Below are 16,271 nucleotides of genomic sequence, written 5' to 3'. Positions count from 1 at the left end.
CAGGTATTTAATCATTACTGGATGTCCTTCTCAAACAGATTTTAGATAAAAGCAGAACTGAATTTATGATCTATTTCAAGTTCAAGTTTATTATCATCTAACTGTACTTGTATGCAACAAATTAAACAACATTCTCTTAGACCACGGTGCACCCACAAAACATGTATCACACACAGCACATAAACCAAAATATTGCCATAAATAAGTCAGTAAAATATAATTCAAAAATGCATGAGTGTGCAGCACAGGTAAACAGTACAGTAAACAGCTTGTTATCCTAGAGACGTGACCTCAATGTTGGCAGAGTTTTCATTAGTCTCACAACCTGAGGGAAGAAGCTTTTACCCAGTCTGGTTGCCCTAATTCTGATGCTCCTATACCTCCGTCCTGGTGGTAGTGGGTCAAAGGAGATTGTGGAATGGGTGGTAGTGATCTCTAACAATGCTTTAGGCCCTTTGTCTACAATGCTGCTGGTAACTATCATAAATTGAGGGGGGGGAGAGACCCCAATGATCCCCTCAGCAGTTTTTATTATCCAATGTAGGGCCTTGTAGTCTGATTGCTTGCAGCTTTCATACCACACAATGCTGGACAGGATGTTCTCAATGTTGCTCCTGTAGAAAGTTGTTAGAATGGGGACAGAAAGCCTTGCCCGCCTCAATCTCCTCAGAAAGTGTAGACACTGTAGTACCTTCATGGCTAGTGAGGAGGTGTTGTGGATCCAGGTTGGATCATCCTTTATGTGCGCACAAAGGATCTTTCTGCTCTTCACTCTCTCCACAGCAGAGTCATTGATGTACAATAGAGAGTGGACCTGTGCCTTCTTGAAGTCCACATTCATGTCTTGTCTTGTGTATGTTGAAGTTCAGATTATTGTTCTCACACTATTTGATAATTCTCTCTATCTCCTCTTGTATCCTGTCTCATCAATGTTGCTGATGAGGAAAAGCACTGTAATATTATCAGTGAACGATAGGGTTTGAGCTGAATCTGGCAGTGAAGTTGAGTCTGATTACAAGGCCCTGTGGGGGGGGGAAGCACACCAGTACTCAGCGTGATGGAGCTTGAGATGTTGTTGCCAACTCAAACTTACTGGGCTCTTTCCATCAAGAAATCCAAAATCCAGTTACAGAGATGGGTGTTGAGTTCCAACAATGACTATTTATCCACCAGCCTCTGAGGGATGATAGTGTTAAATGCCGAACTGAAGTCGACAAACAACGTGCTAGTTTATGGTACAGGACAGAGTGGATGACTGAGGTTATGGCATCATTGGTTAACTGGTCTGAGCAGCAGGCAAACTGGAAAGCGTTCATTATAGCTGGAAGATAGAATTTTTTAATGTTCCATTACCAGCCACTCAAAGCACTTGATGATTGTTGAAGTCTTTGCCAATGGGTGGTAATCGTTTAGGCCAGTTACTGTTGTTCTCTTGGGCACCAGAATGAAAGTGCTGAAGCCTGCAGGGACAGAGAGCTGTTTTAGGGAGATATTAAAAATGTCTGTTAATACCTCTATTAACTGGGTCTCACAGTCCCTCAGCACTTGATCAGGTATGTTGTCTGGCCCTGCAGCTTTACGTGTGTTTACCCTTTCTAGGAACAAGTAGCCAGATAGGGTGTCTATTCTTCAGAAGTTGCTATCATTGGTGTGGAGGGTGGACTTGTAATCGGTTATGGTTTGTATACCTTACCATATGCGTCGTGTATCCCTGGTGTCACAACGTGTCTTTGAATTTTCCGTGGGTACTCCTGCTTTGCCTTCCTGATGGTATTGGAGAGCATGGCTCTTGCACACTTTAGAGTCCTGTTCCGTGATCTAAAGATAGCATCCGGATCCTCTGCAGTTAGCCGTGGTTTCTGGTTTGCCTGGTAGTATAGTGTTTAATCAAGGTAACTTCCTCGATGCACTTTCCTGTGTCACCAGTCCTGCATATTCATCAAGGTTGACATGATGATTGTAGGTAGCTGCCTCCCTGAATATGCTCCAACTTCAGCAGGACTGTTTTTAAGTTAGCTTGATTGAAGTCACCAGCAACAATGAAGACACCATCGGGGTGAGTGTCTTCAGGTTGCAGATGGTGTTGTAGAACTTCTGCAGCACGTTTCCAACACTAGCACGGGGGTGGGATGTAAACATCAATGATTGGACTCCCTCAGTAAGTAGAAGGGCCTGCACTTCACCCTTTAAAAACTAACTGTGGTGAGTACACAGCTGTACAAATTTACAAATACAAAGCAACTCAACTCAGTATGTTGTTGCTTATAAATTATTACAGTGTGGTCTTTTGTTAATTGCAAACATGAGCTAACACACTTTTTTCACATTTTTATATCTCAATTGACATTTTATTATTTTACTGGACTAATTCGGTAATTTTCTTCTTAGAGGTTTGTTGTATCTGCAGATCATTTATTCATTTACATGGAAACATGGTGTGCTTGTTGAAATGTGAAAGGTGAAGTGAAATTGCAAGCTTCTCACCCTCTAACTGGAGATTTGCTTCAATGTCTGAGCATCTGAATGTGCAAGTTTTCCCACTGATGTTTCATTAACCTGAGGATTTTATGCTTAAATTTTGGTATGAAGTTAATAACTTTGCCAGAACAAGCTAAATATAAACAAAACAATTGCAGAATGAAAATGTATTAAAGGTCATATTTGTTTTGAGATGGTTAAACGTGGGTAGGTGTAAATGATAGAAACAATAGTTTCTAGTAAATATTTTGAAATATTACATGGCTCCACAGAATTTAAAAAGGTGGAGGCTTACTTTTCCAAAAGCATGAAGCAGTACGACAGACTGCTTTTTTCCTTTGGAGCACAGCTTGAAATGGGGCAGAAGAGCAGCTGAAAAGGGCACGGATTCATAGCTGGATCTTTTCCTCTCCAGGCACAGTGTTCCTGACGTCATTATTATATATTGCTTTTTTGACCAAAGTTGAATCTCATAGCTGACATTTGTAAGAAGACCAATTCATTCAATTATAATGCCTTTTTTTAGAATTGGTTGTTTTTTGTGACCATTTCAGGTATAGGAAGTAATAATCTGCATGGATCTTCTTGAATAATATACCTAGTGCATGTATAATCTTTTAACCATTCTCTACTCAGTTCTTGTAATGTGTGGAAAACAAACAGTTCATCTTAACTTTCAAAGAAAAGCACAGGAATATGTACAGTGGTGCTAAAAAGTGTGTGAAACCTGTAGATTTTCTCTATTTCTGCATAAATGTGACCTAAAATGTGATCAGATCTTCACAGGTCCTCAAACTAGACAAAGAGAACCCAGTTAAATAAATAACACAGAAGATTATATTGTTTATTTATTTTTTGAGAAAAGTGATCTTATATTGCATGTATTTGTTTGAAAAAATGTGAACTTTGCTTTCAATAACTGGTGTGATGCTGTTGTACAGCAATAATTGAGCCAAATGTTTCTGGTAACTGCTGATCAGTCCTGCACATCAGCTTGGAAGATTTTTAGGTCATTCCTCCTTACAAAACTGCTTCAGCTCTGGGATGTTGGTGAGCTTCCTTGCATGAACTGCTTGCTTCACGTCCTTCCATAGGATCTATAGGATTAAGATCAGGACTTTGACTCATCCATTCCAGAACATGAATTTACTTCTTTTTAAACCATTCTGTTGTTGATTTACTCTTGCTTTTCGGATTATTGTTTTGTTGCATTATCCACTTTGTATTAAGCTTCAGGTGACAGACCTTGTAAAATGTCTTGATACGATTGTCCCCTCAACGATGCAAGCTGTCCAGGCCCTGAGGCAGCAAAGCAGCCCCAAGTGAAGCTCCCTTCACCATGCTTCACAGTTGGGATGAGGTTTTGGTGTTGGTGTGCAGTACTTTTTTTCTCCAAACATATCAATGTGCATTTCTGCCAAAAAGTTCGATTTTTGTCACATTTGTCAAGGAACATTGTCGCAGAAGCATTGTATAACATCTAGGTGGTCTTTTGCAAACTTGAGGCATGCAGCAATTTTTTTTGGAGAGTAGTAGTTTCTATTGTGGTGTCCTGCTGTGAATACCATTCTTGTTCAGTGTTTTTTCTTATTGTGGATATATGAACAGAGACTTTAACAAGTTTGCGAGATTTCTGCAGGTCTTTTGCTGTTGCCCTTGGGTTCTTTTTCATCTCCTTTGGCACTGCATGTTGTGCTCTTGGGGTGATCTTTGCAGGATGCCCACTCCTAGGGAGAGTAGCAACAGTACAAAGTTTCCTCCATTTGTAGACAATTTCTCTTTGACTGATGAACATCAGCACTTTAGAAAGGCTTTTGTAGCCTTTTCCAGCTTCATGCATCTCTATAATTCTTCTTCTAAGGTCCTTTGGTAAAGGATATAAAATTTTGTAAATGCCAATCATGTCTGCTGCTTTGCACAAGTATTTAAAGTATACTTTAGAAGCCTAGTGTGGTATTTAACTGCAAACTAAGCATCATTTTAATTACCATAATCATAATAAAATAAATGTTGGTTTTAAAAATAATAAAGGAACTTTGATGTCATTATAACAGCTTTAAAGTTTTCTAAGAAATTTTGAAGAGTAAAATAAATTGAAGCAAGGCCATGCCATTTAGAAAAATTTTAAGATTAAACATCCCACTAATACAAAACACTGTAATGGTTTTTAATGTATTAGTAACTGTTTTTGCAAGTTTGTAAGAATCATTTTTTGTGTTCATTTGAGAATAAATTTTGCTCATTTTCTGCCTTGGCTTAATAAAGTTGCTAAAAGACTTTCTTTTCCTATCTGCCTTCTGTTGGAAGAATCTGGAATACATCATATCAAGGACTTGTAACATGACTAAGCAACTGCTTCATTCATTTAAATCATTGTTGAACTTGGGTGGAGATTTTTCATTTGATATTCTTGTTTCAAAGTTGCACTAGATTTGTAGCTAATTAAGATGATCAAATATCATGCACATTTAAATATACTCACCAACATAATAAAACTGAACCATTGCGTGCTATTTGATTTAGAATGAAATAGGTTGTTTATGAATGTTTTTTAAATGACTGCCGTAGTTATATGCATAATGACATGGCCACATCTTGTTAAAATATAGTTTGATTTAGAATTGAGTAATAAAAATGCAAATATTGCATAATTTGTGACTTTCTGATTAAATGATTGCATATGTGGTCTTTCCTGATAAAAGTAGGAACCCATTTGGCAGAAGTTGTTCTGTTATTGGCAGATGGCCGGTTGTTATTTCATGTTATTTGTAACAGGATTTCTTAGTTCTGCAATTGAAATGTAATAAACATGCTATGGTGTCTTGGCTTCTTTCATCAATAGTGTCCACAAATAAACCTCTCTCAGTTGTGGGGGTATTCCTTGGGGCAAACACTGGCATCAAGTATTAAAGCATTGTTGATTAGTGTAGCAATGAATGAGAAATACTGAGATTTCATAGCATACCAATTACTGTTCACAAAACTGCCCACAAATAATGGTGGGTATTTAGATACAGCTGTGAAGTGAATGAAACCATTTTTCTCAAAAAAAGGATTCAAGCTCTCAAATAGTACTGCAAATGCTAGCTTAATAGAGTTCTACAGGTGATGTTTTGAGCAATGTTAAAGAACGTGCCAATTTAACAATTAGCCTTGAATAGAGTAAAATGAGTAGTGGGGAAAAAGAAAGAAAGAGGTGGAGGTTGCACAACTAGCTTCAACAATGCTTATTAAAAATAAACTTACATTTGGTAAATAGATCTCTGTAATTCTCAATGAAGAAGGCAACAAACCAGTGTGAGGGAATCCCTTTTGAGTGAAAGCATTATCAGTTTATAATGACAAGGCACTTGCTGGATTAGTTTCCTGTTCTTTGCTGTGTTACTGAACTCAACTGATGAAGCAGTTGGCCTCGCTATCGTTGACGAGGGAGAGAAGAAATCAGCCATGTTCTACTCTCCCTGATTGCTATCCTGTAATTCTTATAGTGTGTTGTGTTTTTCCATTTACATCTGCTGAAGATAAAATTGGCTTGCTTGTATTTTTTCTTTGGAATTAATGGTCTGCAACAGTCACTGTTAAAACTGATAATGGAAAATGGCTGGTAGGTTGCCAGTGGGTTTATCAGCATATGTGAAAACCAATATGATTCAGCAATTTGGGGGGTGGGGGGGTGAGAAAATATAATAGATCCCATTAACTGCACTTTACAAGAGTTATGACATTAAAATTAAAAGTGCTGAAATTTAAATGTTGTGGAATACTCTGAATAAGTACTCAGAAAAAGGGAGTGTGTGATCTATAACGTATTGGGCCATAAAGATATGCCTACAAATGAAACAAAATGGAAGGAGAAAAGAACACTTTCTGATTTTTCTTCCATAGAAAGCATTACTTATATTAACCCTAAAATATTTAAGCAAATGGATGTCTTGGGTTCACAGATCTCAGAAATGCCTGTCACCATCTATAATTTCACATGAATAGAAATGTCCTTAGTCATAGTCATAGAGAAGTACAACACAAAAACAGGCCTATTGGCCTATCTAATCCATGCCAAAACCATTTAAACAGCCTACTCATAATCACCTGCACATAGACCATAGCTTTCCATTATCTCTATTATCCATGTATCTGTCTAAATTTCTCTTAAATATTGAAATTGAGCTCGCATGAACTGAGCTGAAACCCTTCAACAGGGCTGGAAACGAAGGGGGTAGAATTCAGTATAAGGGACTGGGGGCAGGGGAAGGATTACAAGCTGGTAGTGATAGGTGAAACTAGGTGAGGGTGAAGTTGGGTGGGTGAGGGAGGGGGGTTGAATTAAAAAGCTGGAAGAAGTAAAGGGCTAAAGAAGAAGGAATCTAATAGATGACAATGAACCATGGAAAAAAGAAGGGAGGGGAACTAGGGGTGGTGTTTGGCAGGTGAGGATAAGAAAAGGGGTGAGAGGGCAACCAAAATGGGAATGAAAAAAGAGAGAAGAGTGAGGGGGTGCAAAATCACCATGTTAGAAAAATCAATGTTTATGCTCTTAGGTTGGAGGCTACCCAGGTGGAATATGAGGTGTTGTTCCTTCAACCCGAGTTTGGCCTCATCATGCAGTGGAGGAGGACATGGGCAGGTATATGGGACTGTGAAATTGAATTTAAATAGGTAGCCACCAGGACATTCTACCTTTTGTGGCAGACAGAGCGAAGGTGCTTGACAGAGCGACTGCATCATTCTGTATCAGATCTCACTAATGTAGAGGAGGCCACACCAGGAGCACTGGATACAGTAGATGACACTGACTAACTTGCAGATGAATTGGTTTCTAACCTGAAAAGGACTGTTTTTGGTCTTGAATGCGGTGAGGGAGGTGGTGTAGGGGCAGGTGTAGCACTTATCATACTTACAGGAATAAGTGCCAGGAGAAAGACTAATGGAGAGGGACAAGTGGACAAGGGAATCACAGAGAGCGATACCTACAGGAAGTGGAAAAGGGAGAAGGAAATGATGTGCTTAGTGGTAGCATTCCATTTGAGATGGAGAATGATTTGTATGAATATGGAGTGTTGGGGGGGGGTGTTGTAGGTAAAGATGAGGAGAATCCTATCCCTGTTATGACATTGGGAGGATGGGGTGAGGTTAGATGTGCAGGAAATAGAGAAACCAGTAAGGGCAGGAGTGATGTGATTGTATATGTTTTAGATTAGTACTGTATGCTGGTATTAAAAGGTATTGGGGGAGGGCCATTTGAATTCAGTGCCATGGTGGAATTGTGTCAGTATTTTGGACTTGACCCATCCATCATACTCCTTGTATAATTTTTTAAAATGGTAAAGATGTGTAGGTTAGCTATTCTTCACATCCTTTGGCCTGCATTTGTTGCTGTGGTGTTAGTGTATATGGCAAGCTCTGTTTGGCAGAAACGGATTAAGATATATTTATATTTATAACTGTGGTGTTGCATTTAACATGCAGATGTGTTTGCAGTCTAAAGATAAATCTTGGAGATGAGATTACTTTCTGTTGAGCTAAAGTTTATTTGATTCAATCTGAATATGAATGGCAGGATTTTTGACTGAATGCTAAACATCTATGGCTAAATAACAGTGAGCGATTCCATAAAATTGCAATGTTTTTGCCTTCTAATTTTGCAACATTCATTTTTAGTTTGTAATTATTTAAAATCTGCATATGTAGGTCAGTTTAATTTAATAATTGGGGAATCAAAACCCTATTGCATGATTAATATTACTGTAAAGAAACATAATTACAATCAAATATTTCAGGTGATGTAATATAAATAATAGAACTATATAAATAGTATGTAATAGTAAGTGTCGAAGCCATCCAAATTTACTGTGTATTAAAATGCAAAACCAGGATATTTATGGAGGGGACTAATTTTGTGTAGAGAACCTTCATCAGGATTGAAAAGAAAGGACCCAGAAGCCAGGATAAGGAGGTAGGGGGAGGGGTAGGAAATCAACCTAGCAGGTGATAGGGGAGATCAGGTGAGCAGGAAGGTAGATGGGTGGAGGAGGGTTGGGGGAATGAAATAAAAAGTTGGAGGGGATAGGTTGATGATGGGTGGAAGACTTGTTACAACAATCATGTGTCCTTCCACTGTCCTCCTCCTCCACCTGGCTCCTTCTGGCTACCATCATTTCTTGGTGCAGCTATTACCCTATTGGTCTCCTTCTCACCTCTCTCTTTCTCTTTGTGTCATATTTCTTCCTTCTCACTCTCAGAGAGAGTGAAAGAAACAGATTGAAAGAAACAGTTCAAAGCAAAACTTCTGAAATGTAAAGGACTAAATTAACAGACTTTTCTAATAGAAAGTTATAATATTTTTAGACCTTGATGTAATTTTTCCTCTCATGTTTTGTGGACAATGGGATCTGGAATTTCTCTAGACCAATTTATCCCATGAAAGTTCCACTGATTTTGTTGTAAAAAGAGACCTTCCTGAAAATCAAATTGTAATTAGCTGATACGTTTTTCCATTCCTTTCCTGTTTCTTTTTTTTTAGTAAGAATTGATGGTGTTACTGGTTTTGTCTTAAAGATATTGAGTACACTAGTGTGAATCCAAATTTTCAAAAGTGGCCATTAATCTACAATATTTAAGAAATCATTGATTATTTAAACAGTTTTACAGTTTTATCCACGATAATTCCTGTTTGCAAGAAAATTCCAGTTACATTGAAATATATTGAGTTAAAGGCATTTAAAATTATTTTTAAAACAAAAATGAGTTTTTTTTATCTGTATAGCTTGTGTATCAAAATACATCCTCACTTTGTCTTTTATCCTGTATTAATAGGTCCCTGGCTGAGAGCTGTTCTTGAAGTGTGAGTGATTGGGCCTCACTTTATTGGTAACTGAGTAAGTATAGTACTTCCTTTCAGAATTGTGCGCTTTTTATTCCTTGGGACACATCTAAAAGGCCTTGTATACATCAGATGTGACAAACTGTCTCTAGCAAGAGGAAATGCTCATGGTTAGTGCAAAAGATTAGTTGTTATGTTGCTTTAAAACAGTGTTACCACAATGTTGCAAAAAGAATAGACTAACCCAGAAGAAAGCTCCAGTCACATTATATTCAATGCAGGAGGTTATGTCAGACCTTAGACATGCTACATTTACAAAATAAGACGATGTAGGTCTATGGACCACAAGCCTACAGAGTTAATCCAGATACGTATATGTTTGAATTACACTAAGGCAGCTGGAGAATTTAAATTCAAATAATTCATAAATCTGGAATCAAAAGTTAGTATTATTGAAGGGAATTATAAGTTAGATTGGAGGACTTTAGTTATGGGGAGAGATTGGTTAGGAAAAGTCCCTTTATACCTTTCTCTTAGTTTATAAAATGGTGCTCTCTCAATTTGGAATATAGTTAGAAAAAGTGGCAGGGCACAATATTTATTCTGAGTGGGTGAATTCAGTCATTGGTAATGCCAACAATGACTGAGGTGGTCAAGACCTGAAGGGCATCGCCTCTAGACTGATGGTGAATGAACCAACATAAAGAATAAACCTACTCGATTTCACCCTTACCATGACAGATACATCTAACCATCATAGCATTAGTAGAAATAACCACAATAAAAGTCTTTGTTGGAATAAAGTCCCATATGGTACTAGAGTTTCATTGCACAACAATTGTGTTAAGTAGCGTGGGCTTGGAACAGGTTTGAGAACTCGAACTGAGTTTGTGAATCTCAATGGACCATTATTAGCAGCAGCAGAAATGCAATCTCAAACGTTGTCATGTATTTTACCCTACTTGTTAACAATAGGAGTTAAGAAAGGCATACTAGGAGCAGCATTGGGATGCCCACAATTGGGTCAAAGAACTGAATTTCACATGAGAGGTAGAGTAACTGCCCTTGATGTCAGGTCAGTACTCAAGTTTGTTCTGAGTCCATGTTATTTAACACAACTGTCACCGAGAAGCTCTGGTAAAACTGAAGACCAGTGGCTATCAATAGGGAAACAATGATTGCAATCAAACCTCACACAGGAGGTGGTTACTGCAATGGCACCTTTATAACCAAGAAAGCATTGGGTTTGGGCTCATGGGTACATCATATTGTCCTGCAAGTTGCATGCAATCCTAACTAGGAAATGTTACAAGTTTCCTTCATCAACAGTTTTTCTAAATCATAGAATACCCTGTCCAATCCCGCTCTGGGTATACTTTCACTTGAGAGACTTCAGAGATTCAAGAAATTACTATTACACCACCTTCTGAAGCATGGAGGGACAGCAATACTGGGCTTAGCAGCAACTCTGAGATTCTTCAAAAAGAATTGAATGAGTGAATGAATAGGTAAATACATAGGCAGAGTACTTCAGGGAAAATCCAGCTACGTGTCTCATGATGGAAATTGGAGTTTAGCACATATTCATAAAATGCAGTTTGCTTGTATTCATTACTTACTCCAGCACTGCGGATTACTTTCTAAGAGGTAAACAGCCAGGTTTCACTGCAACAGAGTCTAAGTTATTACAGACTACTACTTGAATGGCCAGTAATGTAAACTAAATTTACAGTCTCAGACCCACCACATACTTTGGTCCATAATGATACTACTTGACTTTCTAATTTAAGAAAATATTTTGGCTTGAGTAACAGGAAAGGGGGTGGGGGAAACACACTGAGTAGTTTTGACGTTAACTGACATAAACTTTCTCAAGACTAAGATGACCTATATCAAGAGATTTTTTTTAAGTTGCTTGGGAATAATTTTCATTTAGCTTTTTGTTAGTTTTTAATAATTTGATGAAGCCTAGCCCCCAAAAAATGGCTGTTGTAGATGTGTGTGTTGAAGCATATAGAACAGTATCTTTCTGTTTCAAGGCAGGTTAATGTTTCCCTACTTAACAGCCATACACTACAAAATAAGTCAGCACAAATTCTTTCAATTTTACTAAATGTTTAAAGAACTGTACATACATTTCTTATAACATTTGAGTTATTTTCTGTCATTCTATCATTTATATCAAAAATATCTTTTAACCAATTTAACAAATTTTTTGGTTCAAGAGCGAATAATTTTTGTTTTTGTAATATGTAAAAGCGAAACTGCTCATTGTAGCAGGATTAAGTGAAGCAGAAAAAAATGTATCGTAACAGAGGTGGATTGAAGAGGGTTAGGTCAAATTGTATTTTCCAGAAGTTTGTGAGAAGGCCCCAAATAGCCAGTTTTGTGTGTATTTAATAATTTTTCTTTGATCTTACTGGGTGATGAACCATGAAACCATTGAACTGTATATGTTCTACTGAAGAATTTAAATTTAATCTGAAAGTTTAAAGCTATCCATGAAGTTATTGGACTGCCATTAGAATATCTGGTAAAGAAACCTTTAGTCTGTTATTGACTAGCTTGTGATTTCAGTTTTATGGCAATGTGCCAAAATCTTAAATGGTGTGTAGAATTTAACAAGCGACTCAGTTAACAGCTAGAGATTGGCAATAAATCAAAGCCTCATCAGTGATATCTGCATCTTAAAAATAAATTTTAAAAATGCATGGTGCTACTCATGACAAAAAATCATTGGTATGAGGAGCAAGCTATGCTACAATTGTAATTGTTGATATGTCATTACATCTGAATGATCTTACTAGTTATTTACATGACAAGAAAATACGTCTGCAATACATCTATTGTAACACTTACTACAGGTTATCTAAATAGGTCACTAAAAATTAATGTACAGGGCATGTTCCTAGTTACATTAAAGAATGTTTTGTTACATTTTCACAGATTTTTCAACATGACCAAATAGATTTTTAAAGGGGTATTGACGTCAAGTAAATTGTCTTACTGGACATGTTATCATGCTTAATACTATGCAATATGTCACTACCTAACTGCTATACTTCCAACTGTCTTATCACTATCTTTTCAAGACACTCCATTCCAGCTTCTGTCTTAACAAATTATTGTATTTCCATTTATTATTCTCTCATATTATATACACCCACTGTACACTGTGTGTATGTTTGTGTCTTCTGCTGCTGTAGCCTATCTACTTCAAGGTTTGACGTGGTGTACATTCAGAGACACTCACTCTTCTGCACACAGCAATTGTAACATATGGTTATTTGAGTTACTGTTTCCTTCCTGTCAGCTTGATATAGTCTGGCCATTCTCATTTGACCTCTCTGATTAATAATGTGTTTTCGACCACAGAACTGCCACTCACTGGATGTTTTTTGTTTTTCACACCATTCTCAGTGAACTCCAGAGAGTATTGTGTGTGAAAGTCGCAGGAGACCAGCAGGTTCTGATGTACTCAAACCACCCTATCTAGCACCTACAATCATTCCATGGTCAAAGTCACCTAGATCACACTTCATCTCCATTCTGGTGTTCGGTCTAAACAACAACTGACCCACTTGACTGTGTCTGCATGCTTTTATGCATTGGGTTCTGTCACATGATTGGCTGATTAGATATTTGCACGAGGTATATTAGTATACCTAATAAAATGGCCACTGAGTGTATATCCCATACAAGTCTGGTCAGGGTAGTTGTTCTTATGCCCTTCATATGTGTTCTCAGCTCTTTGCTACATTTTTAATCATTCTGTTTCTACACTCTTTTACCTCTGTGGCATTGTTTTTTTTATATTTTCACTTACGTGTGTTCCAGTATAGATTTTGCATCATTTTCAACTGATTCATCCATTCTCAGTATCCTGGGCTACTTTGTTTTCTTCCTCTATTGTTTTATTGCTGCTTCTAGCGGTAGCATCTGTCAAAGTCACTAGGTCAGCCCCTGCACATAGACTAACCATACCAAAATAAACCTCTGTCTTTCTATTAATCACAAAGATTTGCTAACCTCTCTAAATGATTTTTAAATATCATGACCGTGATATGTTGTGAGACTATTTGTACTGAGATCTTTCACAATAATGGAAAATTCACTTAAATCTCCTTTGTAGAATTTGTATGAAACTTGAGGTTCAATTTTTAAAATATCTTTTTCATGGCTTCTTTGGATTATTCAGTAAGTATGGTTAAGAAGCCAGATGGTAACTACATGCCATTCTGAGCAAATTATTAGGTGCTGTTTTTTTCCCATATAGTACAGAACCACCTGCTGTTTGTTTCATCTTCATTGTTAAATGCTAAAATTGAGAAGTCAGCGATGTGCAGGTTTCTGTTTATGAAGCCAAAGCCCATTGCTAAATCACCAAATGACTTTTACAAACATGTGACAGACAATTCACTGCATATCAAATCAAGAAGGATTGTTTGAAAGTATTGTTTGCATTTCACAGTAGTCAAGTCAGATATAAAAATGTGGAAGACTACAAAATATAAAAGCAATACAGTATTTGAAATTTTGGCTGTTATACTTCTGAAATTTTCAGAATTGCCAGATCCTGTGTTTCTGCACCCATTGCATTTTATAGACAGTGCCCAGATTTTTCTGGAGCATACTATGAGTTTTAGTTTTACAGTGTACCTTTCAGTTCAACAATATTTCAGCTTGAATATATTTAACTATATTGGTCATTATTTATCCTTCAAATTACCTCATTAAAAGAGAAAAAATGTTTAGTGTATAAGAAGCTTACAGTGTGCAGATTACCTCAGGTATTACACTTCAATAAGCACTTCTGGTTGTAAAGCATTTTGGAACATCTTAAAATTGTAAAAGGCATTAAATAAATGAGTTTCTTTCTGTCAGTTGCCAGAATGCGAAAAGATTAAAGCAAGAAGAGCAAAGCTAGGCAACTGCATCTGTAGTGAACAATGGACCCAACAGTCTGTTGTCTTGAACATTTGATTTAAGAATTGAAAAAGACAGTGAGGGAGGATGTGTAATTATTAAATTAAGAACAGAAAGAGAAATACAGGGAAAACAATATAAAATGAATAGTGAATGTAAGTGAAAAAAACATAATGAAGGTAAAATTGAACTTTCAGCATTCAAAATAGTATAATGGTGATGAGGAAGGACTTAACACTTCAAATAGTCCTTTACTGAGCATTGAATTTCGGTGGCATTGCATTAACAATTATGCTGAGCTGGTACTTGTACTCAGCAAATTTGTAAAAATGATCCAGAATTTGAGGGCAAGCTGGTATTTTTATAAGGCATATTATATAACATACATAATATGCTCCCTATACAATATAAAGAGACCATATTGTCCAGCAACATGGCAATTTATGCAGGCAAAGCACATTTATTGAAGTCATCAGCTTATTGTATACTGATAAATTAAAAAAAAACTTATGTTTGCAAATTCTAGGCCAAGATTATAATAATTTTAAAGATTAAAAGAATTAAGATTCAAGATTGGTTAATGTCATTTCCAGGACACAAGTGTAAAAGAGAACAAAGTAATACATAAAGAGCTTGAAGTTGAACATTTTTCTAACACAATGGAGTTGTTAAAATGTTTTAAAATGACTGTCAAAGAGAGGAAAAACTGAATCTTGTTAAAGCCTCCTGTTTTGTGCCCAGTTGAAGTTAAGTAAGTAGGTTGGCCTTTTATAATGAGTAGGATGTGCAGAGGCTGCTGCTGAATATTTGTGAGCAAGTCTAAATTTTAGATTTAACAATAAGGTAGCACAATAAACTGAGAATTCAACTGACAAAAATAATGGTTTTAAGTAGTTACCAAACTTTTAGCAAAAGCTTCTTAGAGTCCATGGGATTGAAATTCAGTCTCTGCCCTTTCCTAGCTGAGTATTACTTAATTTAGGGTCACAAGACATTACACATGCTGGAAAATGGAACAATCTGCTGGAAGAACTCTAAATTGATCTTCTCAGTGGGTTAAGCTGCATCTGTACAAAGACAAGCACCTAATGTTTTAGGTCATTGACTGTTCATGAAGTCTGAAAAATTAAATTGCTGCCCTCTCTGCAAATGCTGCTTGACCTGCTGTGTATTTCAAACATATTCTGTTTTTATTTTTCTCTTTGGCACCACTCTTCCCCCAGTCCCGGATTGTGGTGCTTGTTATCAAAGGATTTCTGCCTAGAGCACATTAAATGATTGTGACATAATGAAAGTTTATTGATGATGAGACCAAACTCAACTTGGAGGAGAGCACCTTATATTCCGTATGGGTAGCCTCCAACCTGATGGTATGAGCATCAATTTCTCCACCCTTTTTTCCATTTCCCATTCTGGTTACCCTTTCATCCTTTCTCTTCTCACCTGTCCATCACTTCCCTCTGGTTCCCATGGCCCACTGTCCTTCTTCAGCCCTTTACCTCTTCTGCCTGCCCCCTCCCAGCTTCTTAATTATCCTTCTCCACCACCCACCTTCTCCCTCACCTATTGCCTTGTACTCTTCCCCACCCCCACTTGTCCTTTCCGGTCCTGATGAAGAGTCTTGGCCCAAAGCATCGACTGTTCATTCCCTTATATAGATGATGCCCGACTTGCCGAATTCTTTAGCATATTGTGTGTTGCTCATCTGCAGAATCTCTTCTATTTATGAAACTTAATCTACTTTGTGCTCATTGATATTTGTCCTGTGGTACTATGCTATTACATAGGAGACAGAGCGATTAATATGTTTTTTTGCCAGAGCTTTAGGAATATGGTAAGTGGAAGGAGTTTATAGTTTTCAGAGACCAATAATGAAAAAAATCATCAGTTCTATTTGCCAAACTAAACATGATAAATCTGATAATCTGCAGGCTGGCATAGAAGAGTATCATTATGATAGCTAATTAAAACCAAAAGTCTACAAATGTTGGAAATCAGAAAGAAAAACAGAACATTGTGGAAATGTCCTGGTTCCATTTGCACATCT

At 37.1% G+C, this 16,271-nt stretch overlaps 1 protein-coding gene across 3 annotated transcripts in view; it reads left to right on the top strand.

The window, feature by feature from the left end:
* The window catches only part of LOC140726949 (F-box-like/WD repeat-containing protein TBL1X), a 367,315-nt gene that overhangs the window by 109,213 nt on the left and 241,831 nt on the right, over positions 1–16,271 (top strand). For all 3 annotated transcript variants that reach the window (XM_073043994.1, XM_073043995.1, XM_073043996.1), the window contains exon 2: positions 9,292–9,353. The gene's annotated coding sequence lies outside the window, so the exon portion shown is untranslated. The remainder of the gene's footprint in view (positions 1–9,291; positions 9,354–16,271) is intronic.

This window comes from Hemitrygon akajei, chromosome 4 (assembly GCF_048418815.1).
Source record: "Hemitrygon akajei chromosome 4, sHemAka1.3, whole genome shotgun sequence".
Taxonomy (NCBI): Eukaryota; Metazoa; Chordata; class Chondrichthyes; order Myliobatiformes; family Dasyatidae; genus Hemitrygon; species Hemitrygon akajei.
This window is presented reverse-complemented; position numbering and strand designations above follow the sequence as displayed.